We start from the raw sequence: 12,634 nt of genomic DNA on the forward strand, positions 1-12,634 counted from the left end.
ACCAATAAATTAGGGCAAAGGAGCTTTTTTTACTTGTTATAGGATCATATGGCATTGAGGTGCTGAAAGGACATTGGAGCCAAGGCTCAGTCCTACCTCCTGGCTGAGAGAATGATGAGCCCATTAAACCATGCCAAGTGGACCTTTGCTGTGTTCAAGGGCATTGGCAGAAACACTGTGTTTTCCAGGGTTGGAACATTTTCCTTTTGACATTAGATAACTCACACTAGGCATTCCTTCTCAATTGCATCCTTAAATCAGTCAGCAAAGGGAATGGCTGACTGTGGTGACTGCTATCTCCTTTACCTCTGTGGCCCCAGGCAGGCCAGGAAAATAGTACCATGGAAATGCCACCAAAAGTCCTGAGGATGTGAGCCTTTGCTGAGGCTACCTTAACTCCCTTTGGGATATGTTTTCTGTTTGAGTTCAGTAGAAAGTAGCTGCTAGCTCATTTGCTGATTTACACTATACACTATAGGCCAGATTCTGTTAGTTACAGCACACACACACACACTCACATACACACACACAAGCTGGGTGTAGCGATACACACCTTTAATCCCAGCACATGGGAGGGTAGAGGCAGGTGGATCTCTGAGTTCAAAGTCAGCCTGGTCTATAGAACAGCCAGAATTTCATAGTAAAACTCTATCTCCAAAACAACAACAACACAACACAACAAAAATCCCAACAAAACAAAAACAAACAAGTAACACTCATGTACACATACAACCCTTTTACAGGTGAGATATCTAGTTTCAAAGAAAACCTGTTTTCTCTTAAAATATGATTGATGTTGGATACGTAGAAATAGAATTCAAATAGCAAGTATTTGGTGAAATAAAGGAGTAGCAGCGGGAGAGGGGGTGGGCGACAGTGCCTGGGACAGAGTGGACTCGTGTCTAGCAGGATGCTGCTGTGTGAGTATGGGTAGACGACGCATTGTTTCTGACCCTCTGCTTTGTAAAAGGAGATTTTCAGGGAAGTGGGAACGCTGCATTCTACTTTATTCCCTGGGTTTGTGTAGTTAAAATTGATTCAGTCTGAAGTCTTAAGTTTGATGATCTCTACTGTTCCCCTCCCATCCATTCTCCTCCTTCCTGATATCCATTTAAAAAGCAATTTTTTGTGATACATTTTCAGTTAGTATATAAAATGATTTTTGTGATGTCTTCGTACCTTCTACAGTACTCTTCTGTCCCTCCTCCTCATGCCTTGCTAGTTTCTCTCCTCCATCATAGATATATGTGTGCATATAATTAAGCATACTTTTTCCTCTATTCCCCTTCTTTGCTCTCTTTATGTTTCTTCCTCCCCTCATACAATTCCCTTTTCACGTCTCTGTCATTACCTATATTTGTGTTTACCACTCGATTCTGCATATGAGAGAAAACATGAAGAATCTAACTCTGCGAATGTAGCCTTTTTTATTTAACACAGTCTCCACTTCTCACCATTTTCCTGTAATGTCGTAGTTTCATTCTTGTTTATGGCTAAATAAAACTCCATTTTGTGTGTGTAACACTTTCTGTTTCTTTGTTAATGGGTTTATCAGGATGTTCCCTTCCATCTATTTAAAAATTATGTTTTGCTTTATTTCTTTTTTGTTCTCCCTTTTTTACATCAGCCACGCCTTTACCCACGTCTTCCTCTTTCTTTTTGTCTTTTTTCTCTCCTTTGAAATTTTCTTCTTTTCCTTCCTTTGCTCATCTTAAATTTTATTTCTTTTCCGGCTTTCTTTCTCCTCCGATTCTTCCATTCTTCCAGGGGAAAGCTACTTGCCATTTTAACAGGCAGCAGTTTTATGGGCTGGTATTAACACTTCTGACTAGCCAGGCATTGCAGCCTGATGTGAGCTCTGATAAGGTGGCTTTTAGGCCTTGCATGGAAAGTAGCCAAATCAGCGCGTGGCTATTACTTAATGATGCCCAGAGTCAAACAGGAAGCCGTTTGCAGACTGCCTCATGAATTCCTTGCCTTCTCATTGGCATGTAATGAATCCAGATTCTTTCCTGATTATTAGATTATCAAAAGTATCTCTCTAAATTGGCAAAATATTGATAATACGGTGAAATAGAAAATCAACTTTCCATAACTTGCAGAAAACCATCACAAATGATTTATGTATACATATGCACTTCAATAGGAAATGGGCAAAACTGTGCACAGGTAATTCATAACAGAGGGCAAAGGGCCAACCAAGACCCTCAAGTCCAACCATGAGAGAGACTCCATTTGAAAGGCTCCTTCCCTGCTCCCTCCCTCTTTTCTTTCTCTGTCCCTGTCTCCCTGCTACTCCTTAAGAATCAGGGAGTAGTCCAGGCTGACTTTGAACTTGAGATGCCTTAGCATAAAAGACCTAAAACGTCATTTTTGAAAGAAAATTTATTTAGCAAAGAATGATGCTTCAAATTAACCTGAAAAATTCCTTTAGCATATCCTCTCCTTCAATTTTTAATCTTATCGTGTACATTTAAAAATGACTTTTAAAACATTTTTCTCTCAATAAGCCATTTTACCAAATACCGCATCATGTGATCTTAATTTTTTTCAGTTATCTTAAGATTCTAGGCTATAAAGAAAATCGTTTTCCTTTGTAACTGGCAGATGATAATTATGCATATCTACGGAATTCAGTGTCATAGTTCAATGATTTACTTAGGATAAGATCAGAGTGATAGGCTTATTAACGGGCCACTGTGGCGGACTGTCACTGTCTTGTGCTGTGGGACACTGAGCTCATTCCTCCTGTCTCTCCTGGGAAGTTTTCCACACTCCAGATTCCATCAGCCTGGCTTCCCAGGGTCCCTCTTTCCACCGGAGTCCTGCTGAAACGCTCACAGCAATGGTAGCCTTGCCTTTACTCAAGTATTTGCTTTGAAACTTGGAGAAATCAGGCCTCCTTCGAGATCCCTCCCACCCCCCCCCCCCCCCCCCCCCCGCCTCTCTCCTGCAACACCATGGGAAATGAAGCACACAGGATTTCCAGCAGAGCCGAGCCTGGACTCGGTGCTGGCTTTGGCATTTAACCCAGGTGTCCTTGCATAAGTTCTTAGTTCTCCTGAACCTCTTATACTCTCCTCTTAGAACAGGCCTGATAACAACACCTCTTTCATAAGCTTCTGGCGAGCTTCCGGCAGAGAACCTAATATGGTAAGATCAATAAATAGCTGAACTAATGAGGATGATAATGAAAGCCAAGCAAAGTGAAAGAGCTTCTCAGAATTCAGAGGCTAACTCTGTACACTACCCATGCCCACATGGGTAAAAAGAAGTCTAACTGGGCGTGGTGGCACACACCTTTAAATCCAGCATTTAGGAAGCACAGGCATGAAGATCTCTATGAAGCTGAGACCAGCTTGGTCTATATAGTGAGACCTTAAGACAAACAAACTGTATAATCGCATGTACATTGGTAAGAAAAGAACTTTTTAACTTATTCTCAGTTTGGGTCCAGCTCCCTTGAAGTCCCACTGATCCGTACAATATAGAATAAGCACTCATTCTGGTTACTAGCTAAGCTATAAAGTCTTTGAAAAATTTGAAGAGTGAGGGAGGCAGACCAGAGCAGAGAACAGCAGTTGGAATGACCGGGGAGACAAACACACATCAAGGTCTATGCACAGTTTTGATACAATGTGGGTCAGCATCTAATAATATTCCAAAGATGATGAGAGGTAACCTTGACAACCCTGCAGATGCAGGTACTGAAAGACTGAGAGATGGACACAGGAGAAAACGGGAGCTTTTTCTCTTGGTTCACTGCTGGCTTATGGTTTTTATTTTGCAGAAAATCTCTTATAACTCATGAACCAAACATTATTGCTTAATCCACAAACACCCACTAGATGCTGGTATAGATGTACCCAGAAAGCCAATTAGGCTCTGGGGACAGGAAGATAATATCTATCTGCACAGAGCTTCCCAGGGAGCATGCTCCTACTCACAACCAAACAGGATGCTACCCTGCCTGTGCAGCAGCCCTGCTGGGTCAACACAAAGAGAGTGATTGATTGTGATTGGTATCAGGCTATAGCAGCAATAGCAACAAGAATAACAAGGATAAGGAGGAATGGGTGTTTGCACAGCGGCAGTCAGTCTCCACACAACACATTTTTCTGTTTTAATCATGTGATCCATTCAGGGAGATGTCAAGAGGTACCAGCTCCCCAGAGCTCTGCTCCCCTGCCCTTCAGCTGCCTCGACTGCTGTAGCAGAGACACAGGGTACGGAGAATGGAGAGCTGCCTCTGCTGAGCACTAGAGCTTACCCGTCAGGCCTTGTCACATGGCCTCACTTGAGCTTGAGACCAGGGTGAGCCAAATTAAATGCATGCATCAAATCCCAGGAAGCTTTCTGCTGTGTGAATCATAGAGTTGTAAGGCTGGCCCTTGGGTGATTTATCCCCATCCCATGGTGGGCTTTGAACCCAGCACTTGTATGTGCTAGGTAAGCACTCTAGCACTAAACAACATCCCTAACCGCTGGGTGATGATGCTTTTCAAGAACAAATGGCTTCCTGGACTTCCACCTAGGATCTCGCGAGTTTCACCCTAGTGCTAACCTCTCTGAAGGTGGGTTAGAAAGGTAGTAATATTTCTGGTGTTCAGGGAAGGGAGGACAGCTGGATAGTGTGTCGTAGCTTACGTGTGAAGCCTCATCTGTGACATATCACTTTCACTTGCCACCCCCCTCCCTGCCCCCAAGTCAGGTGGTCACTAAACCTGGCGCTTTTCACCAGGCGTAACAGATTTGCTCCAGCCGTGTTTGCCGGAATCACCACAGAAACAAGCTCTGGGAATGTCTGTGAAAGCTTATCTAGATGAGATTAATGGCAGCGAGGACACCGACCCTAAATGTAAGGGCACCATTCCATGGGGCGCCATCTGGATGGTGTAAAAGGAAGAAAGCATGCCGAGCATGGCATTCATCGCTCACTCAGTTTGAATAATAGCTTCACCCTCCCGCCATTGTGCCTTCCCAGCCATGATGGATTTTTCCCTTGAACTGTAAATCAGCACAAACCCTTTCTTTCCGGAGTGGCTTTGGTTAGGTGTTTTGTTCCGGCGGTAGGAGAATATACCTGCCATTGGCCAAGTCCAATGCTACGCATACTCCTTGTCCCTACTCATCCTCACAGAACCACTTGGAAGACATTGCCAAGGATGAAATGTTTCAGTTGTGAAAATGAGCAAAGCAAGGCTTAGGGAAATTCAATAACTTGCCCAGGATCACCTTTGATAAGATTTGAACTCATATCTGGCAACAATGCTCACACCCATTTTATATTCCACATTTATTAAATCAGCCCAACCCAATGACCTAGTTGGAGTAAAGAGTACTGTCTGGCAGCTTGCCGGAAGTATACAGAAGCCTCCCTGTCTGTGACTTCAAGCCTGGCACTGCTAAAGAATTACCTTTGTTGTTGCTGTTGTTACAGTTAAATATATGTGTTTGCCCAGGTGAGTACATTTAGAATATCTTCACCTTGTTATTATTATTGTTGCTGTTGTTACTGTTTTGTCGTATGTATGCCCTAGTTAGGGTTACTATTACTGTGATGACATACGATGACCAGAACAACTAGGGCAGGAAAGGTTTTATTTGGCTCAACTTTCATATCACTGTTTATCAGTGAAGGAAGTCAGGAGAGGAACTCAAATAGAGCAGGAACCTGGAGGCAGGATCTTATGCAGAGGCCCCCGAGGGGTGATGCTTTCTGGCTTTCTCATCACATTCTTACATAATCCAGGACTGCCAGCATAGGCATGGCCCCAACCACAATAATGGATCAGGCCCTCCTCCATCGATCACTAATTAAGGAAATACCTTACGGGCTTGCCCACAGCCTAATTTTATGGAGGCATTGTCTCAATTGAGGATCCCTCTTTTCTGATGACTCTAACTTGTGTTGACATACAACTAACCAGTACAGTGAGCATGTGCACACACATGCTCAGGAGAATGTGGGGGTCAGAGGGTGACACTGGGTGTCCTGTTCTGTCACTCTTTATGTATTCTCCACTCCCCACAGCACTGGGGTTACAGGTAAACCTGGCCACGCGCAGCTTTTTTTTATGTGAGTCAGGGGTTTGAAGTTGGCTCTCAAGCTTTTCTCTTTTCTACCACATCAGGTAGAATACCTAATACTCTTCTATGGCTATGACAAAGTGCTGTGACTGCGGCCATCTATAATAAGTGTCTAATGGGCTTACCATTTCAGAAGGTTAGAGTCAATGACAGCAGAAGGAAGGGCATCAGCAGGAACAGCTGAGAGTTCAGATCTTGATTCACAAGCAGGAGGCAGAGAGCACACTGGGAAAGACACAAGTGTTTTGAAACCTGAAAGCCCACCCCAGTGACACACCTCCTCCAACATGGCCACCTCCTAATTCTTCCCAAAGAGTTCCACCAACTGAGGATCAACTTTTCAAACATATGAGCCTAGGAGAGTTGTTCTCATTTAAACCACCACACACCAGGCCATCTTCCCAGCCCCTTCATTATTTTTGAAGGAAGAAACTCTCATTTTACCTGGAGCTCTGCTTTGGCTAGGCTGGCGGCCAGCAAGCCCCAGAGATCTGAATGTCTGTCTTGGCCTCTACCAGTAGCACTAGGTATGAAAATATGTATTGCTATGCCTGGCTTTTTCATGGGTTCTGGGGAACTGAACTCAGGTCCTTATTAATGTACAGCAAATGCCTTACCCACTGATCTATTTCCCTTCCTCCACATTGTGGTTTTGTCTTGGGTTTTCTTATGATAATGGAGGGTCATCTGTAAACAAAAGATGTAGGATAGAGAATGCCTCTCTCTCTCATATATATATATATATATATATTTGCTTTGTACACTGTAAATATTTGTGACTCATATTAGTTTAATAAAATGCTGATTGGACAGTAGCCAGGCAGGAAGTATAGGCAGGACAATGAGACTAGGATAATTCAGGGAAGAGGAAAGGCTGAGTCAGTCACTAACCAGACACAGAAGAATGGAGACGAGAATGCCTTACTGAGAAAAGGTACTAAGCCACATGGCTAAACATAGACAAGAATTTTGGGTTGATTTAAGTTATAAGAGCTAATTAATAATAATCCCGAGCTTATAGGCCAAACAGTTTATAATTAACATAAACCTCTTTGAATTTCTTTAGGACTGAATGGCTACGGGACCAGAATGGGACAGAAACTTTCATCTACATACATATTTTTAAACCTTTTAGAAATTAGATATAGGTTGTCCTCAGTTATTTTGGCCAAAGGAAAGATGCAGGGTTAAGGCAAATCCTTTCTTCTCGGTTTTTATTTTAACTCTCTGCTAATAGATGAATCAGACCCTCTAAGGACACAAAACGTTCTGTGTGGACAGACAAAATTAGGTAAGATCATAAGAAAGGAAAATATATTTAAAACATGAAGGTATTCTGAAGCAAATCCCAAACAAAATAAATTCCCAAACAAAATAAAGATGCAATGCTTGGCTGCTAATGCTTATAAAAACTGATCATTACATTTCCAACCCTGCTCCATAGAATAATTCCCTAATCATCCATAAGTATAAGATCAATTAACTGTAGACACAGCATGAGTGTTCCATGTAAATTTGGCTGTGATTGAGTTTCCTTTGCTGAAACTGTTAATGTGTTTATTTGGAGTTTATTGGGTAGAAAATGTGGAGTAAATATGAATAGAAACAAAATCTGACTCTTCTGGAGGCCACAAATGGCTGATTGGGACAATAGATGCTGCTCACAAAGGAACTAGGGGAGACTAATTAGCTTAATTAAGGGGAGGAGTATTTGAATCATCATTATGGATGAAGTCATGCATGCCAGAAGTGCATGAAAAGCTTCACGGTTTTTGGTGGAAACATCTGGCAAGAGTGTTGCTGAGGAAAGATCACTTTCTGCTTGTGCAGTGGGCTCGTGGTATGAGGAGATGAACATGCCAGCTAACTACTGGGTGTCTGCAGGAAGGGCCAGCTCTGTGTTTTAGACCTGCTTTGCCCCCACAGCAAAGACTAATGTAAAATCGGTGATAAACTGTGGTAAATAAGTATGGGGTAGGAAACAATGAAATGAATCTAATATGTAATGCTGTACCACGAGGGTTATTAAAGTAGAGTTCAATTTATACTTGCTTTTATAAGTATGCCAAGAGGGAAATAGAAAACTCTGAAATCCATACGATAAAGGCCACAAAACCATGCATATCTCTGTGTGTAAAATGTTCCAGACCTTTTATTAAAAATTCCTCAGCTATTATCCAATATAGGAGTAAATAATACATTTTGGAGTTTCGTTCTGCATTTATTGTTAATAACTACAACGTCCTCCAAATTGTCAAAGTTTTCCCTTTTCAGTTCTCCTTTAGCCTCTTTGGCCTTTCCCCTCAGTCTCACTAGGCTGATTCCATGTCTTTCTATGAATTTTCCAGAATTTTTTTCAGCCTCCCCCTAGCAGGAAACCAAAAGAAGAGAAGTTGGGTGTGCTCTAACCTGGGTCACACACGTGATGCTCCTACTAATGGCACCAAAGGGAAGACAAGATGTCAGGTATCCAGAGGCTAAAAGCATCTCCAGCTGGTTAGCAAGTCCTTTCAGAGGCTGTCTCTAAAAGGGTTAGGCTTTGACTGACACAAAAAGTGGGGTTAATCTCTCTGCTTCTTCTTGCAGTAACAAGACACTTGAAATAACCTGAGGGGAATTTTCCTCCTTCTGGAGCTGAAGGAACATAAAAGATGGGCTTTCTCAATCTGCAGAATTCAGTTGAGATTTAAAAAAAGTTCTCTCTCTCTCTCTCTCTCTCTCTCTCTCCCCCCCCCCGTGTGTGTGCATGTGTGTGTGTGTGTGTGTGTGTGTGTGTGTGTGTGTACGTGAGCGCAGATAGACAGGCAGACAGTGTGTATTTTACTTAATGGAATTGCCAAGTCGTCTAGAGATATCTACCTTTTTCATCCTCACCAGAAATTGGGCTACAAGCCCTCCCACATGCCTCACTGCTAATGTGGGCTCTGGGGATAGAAATCAGGTTCTTGGGCTTGTAAAAGCTAAACAAGAACTTACTTCACTGACGGAGCCATCCTCCCATCCATTAAAATCTCTTTAATAAGAGTTGTGGTGGCCATTGCCTAGTTGAATGACATCACATACACTGTCATATACCTAAATGAGACTTAGGGCCTCAAAGACTCAGGAATCTGATCTCTGAGTCTCCCAGGGACCATGCTTACCCAGCCCAGATCCTCTGTGACTGCCCACCATCTTGCATGCTGATGAGCATCTCACAGGCAGAAATACACATTCTTAAGCCAAGTAAGGCAGCGCTTGCTTACAATCCTAGCACTGGAGAGGCTGAGGCATTAGGACAGTGAATTTGAGACCAGCCTGGGATATATGGCAAGACCTTGTCACACAAACAAAACAAAGAAAGGAAGTAATTTCTCCTTCAATGGAGCTAGGACTCTCACAGCTCTTTACAGAATGTAAAGAGTGCCTCTATAGCCATCCTGGATCAATGGTGCACTCTCTCCCGTGCTGCACCCCTCCTGTTACTTCCTGCCATCTTTCCAAAACTAAAGCCATGTCACCTGCCACTTAGTATCATTCTTACAATCATTACATTCTTACAAAGTTGGTTTCCTGAAAGTTGAGAGTTAGTTAATTGCTCTATAAGTGAAAGGACCAGAAATATACGTGGAGTTTTCTGACCTGAGCCTGTTTCTCATGAATCCTGACTGGGTTTTGCAGTTGTCCTGTGAACTCTCTGAGCCCTGTGATTCTGCCTGGTTTAGGCTGCCTCTGCTTCTTCCTGCAAAGTCTAGTGCTGCTTCTGGAACATTGTGGTTCTCAGTTGTCCTACCAGTCAAGCACGGGTATGACCGTCCCTCCTTTGGCCATTCCTTGAGCTGGGTGCTTTGCATATGGATATGAATGAGGCAGAACTCTCGCTAATGAGCCTTGGGTAAAAGGGCAATATTTTAACATGCATGTCTGTGGCACTGTCATCTCTGAACAAAACAACAGGAATAGAAGTTTCCATTAAAGACAGGGTTAGAGAGACGAAAAGTAGATCTGCTTCTGATGACTCTTTCAGTAGCTCGGCAACACATGGTGTTTTCACTACTCAGTAACAATGATAACAGCAGCAACAAAAGTTTATGGGTACTTACCCTAGGCTGAGCTCTGTACCAAGTACCCTGTATATATTCTAGAATTGAATTCTCACAAGTCCCTCTACAAGAGATTTTCTATCATTTTACTGATGAAGACGTCCGAACCCAAAGCTTATGTGCCCTATTGCCACATCCACTCCATTGCCAGTGAGTGGAAATAAATGCTTTGAGCTCCGGCTGGTGAGAATTTAAAGACTAGACCTTCAGACATGCTCTATTATGCTTGTCATCCCTTCTGTAAGGACAAAGCCATTTTGTCAGGAAAAAAGCAACGTATTAAAAAGTGGTTTGATTTTGTCACTAATGAGAAACAAAATTTAGAACATTTTGATTCATTTTTCCAGCTAGTCATTGACTGTCTTCGTTAGGATTTTTATTGCTGTGAAGAGACACCGTGACACAGGAACTCTAATAAAGGAAAACATTTCATTGGGGTAGCTTACAGTTCAGAGGTTTAGTCCATCATCCTCATGGTGGAACATGCAGCATACAGGCAGACATGGTCCTGGAGAAGGAGCTGAGAGTTCTACATCGGGATTGGCAGGTAGCAGGAAGTGACTGTGAGCCATTAGACGTGGTTTGAGCTTTTGAGATCTCAAAGCCTAGTGATGCACTTCTTTCAACAAAGCCATACCTAATCCAACAAGGCCACACTTTCAAATGTTACCACTCCCTATGGATCTATGGGGGTTATTTTTATTCAAACCACCACAGTCATATAGCAAGTATTATATCTCTATTGTGTGAATCAGAAATCTGGGATCCCTTATAGGTCACGGTGTTAAGAGGGGCAGCCTGCTGATAGAACCATGCCTCACACAGTATTCTCTCCTGTGGGGGGAGGGAGCATCTAGGAACCTCAGAAAGACAGTTTCTGGTCCATGTTGCCACCAGTACATTGTGGTCTCTCTGTATCCATTCAAAATGGCATGATGATATCACACTAGTAAGTAAAACAATGCACTGGCAAGATAAGAAACTTGGCTGTGCCTAGGTCTTTCTCGGGGATCTTTAGGGAAACAGTCTCCCTATTAGCGTCTACATTCCTCTAAACCCTTGACCTCTCAGGATATTGGACAATGTCAGAGACCTTCTCTGTGTGGTTATGAATTGGGGCTGGGAGGCTGCAATTGGCTGCGGTGAGTAGAAGTGTGTATGGGGGTGTCCTGCTAACACCCCCCGAGAACAGGATTCTTCCCAGTAAAGAATTATCTGTTCCATAAAATGCTGCTTTAAAACAAGCTTCTGCCATTCTCACACAAACACTCTTATGCCTCCAAAAGTATAAAAACTGACCGTGGAACAGGCATGATGTCTAAATCACATCCATAACACAGAGAAGACCACTGAAACAAGGGAAAGGCTTTATTTATTCAAACATGATATTTTTAAAAAAGCATTTCTCACACTTCCAGAGAGAAAAGACTGTACAGTATCACAAATGAAAAAATAATTGTGTATTACCACAGTTAATAAAATACCAACTAGGGTTCTGTTTTGAGAACAAACAGAATGATGCAGCCATGCTGTGCAAGCAGGGAAGTTAGAGTCAAACAGAGGGGCATGGAGAAGAGGGAAGCAATTTTCCGTGAAATGTAAGAAATAAGAAATGAGGTTAAGATAAATCTTTCCTTTAGCAGCTCCCTTCCGAGGCTTCGAGTGGTGTTCTGCTTTGAGACAAATTCCTCTTACACAGCACGTCATCTCCACTTCTGACTCTTGGCTTTTGGCTGTGGGGACACATATGGATAACCAAGAATTCATCATGATTTGTTCTCAAGCATCTGAGACACACACCGGGAAGAAAATAAATGTCCCTGCTTGGAGGTTTGGGCTTACGTAAGCTTCGGCTCTGCTGGCAGACTGATGGTATCTCTTGGGACTCAACAATGGTAGTCCACCTCTTCTGCATCCTGGCCTTCACTTCAGTCTTTTCCCCAGCTTACATTCTCATCAGAGAAAAGGCTCTCCTCATGAAATCATCCCAGAATCCTTCCCGAATCTTTACCAGGCAGGAGCATGCGCACTGAGCAATGAGAGATAGTCCCTGCCTCAGGAGCTCCCAGATCAGCGTGGGGGAAGAGAAGCAGCTGACAATCCCACAGCTAACTCCTGAATGGTGTGTGACAGATGGGACGGGGAGGACGATCCAGATCTGAGGAGAGCACACTCTGGAGGACTGTGGTGAGTTCCTCTGTTGGAGATTTGGGGATGGAAAACGGTGGGTGAGGATGGAGTAGGTTGGGAGGGTTCTTTCTGTGTGGAGCGTGTGAACTGGGACGGACAGGATCAATGAGTGGCTCAGGGAGTGTGTCCAGGCAGTACAAACCACCCTGAAGCTCCCGTTGCTTTCCTGTAAACGAACTTCTAGACTTTAGAACCTTTAGTCTTCGATACTGGTGACCGTGTTTCCTAATACTCCCTCCTTCTCGCTTGTAAGAGAAGGACGATTAGGTCAG

The sequence above is a fragment of the Arvicola amphibius genome, chromosome 5, assembly GCF_903992535.2.
Source record: "Arvicola amphibius chromosome 5, mArvAmp1.2, whole genome shotgun sequence".
Taxonomy (NCBI): Eukaryota; Metazoa; Chordata; class Mammalia; order Rodentia; family Cricetidae; genus Arvicola; species Arvicola amphibius.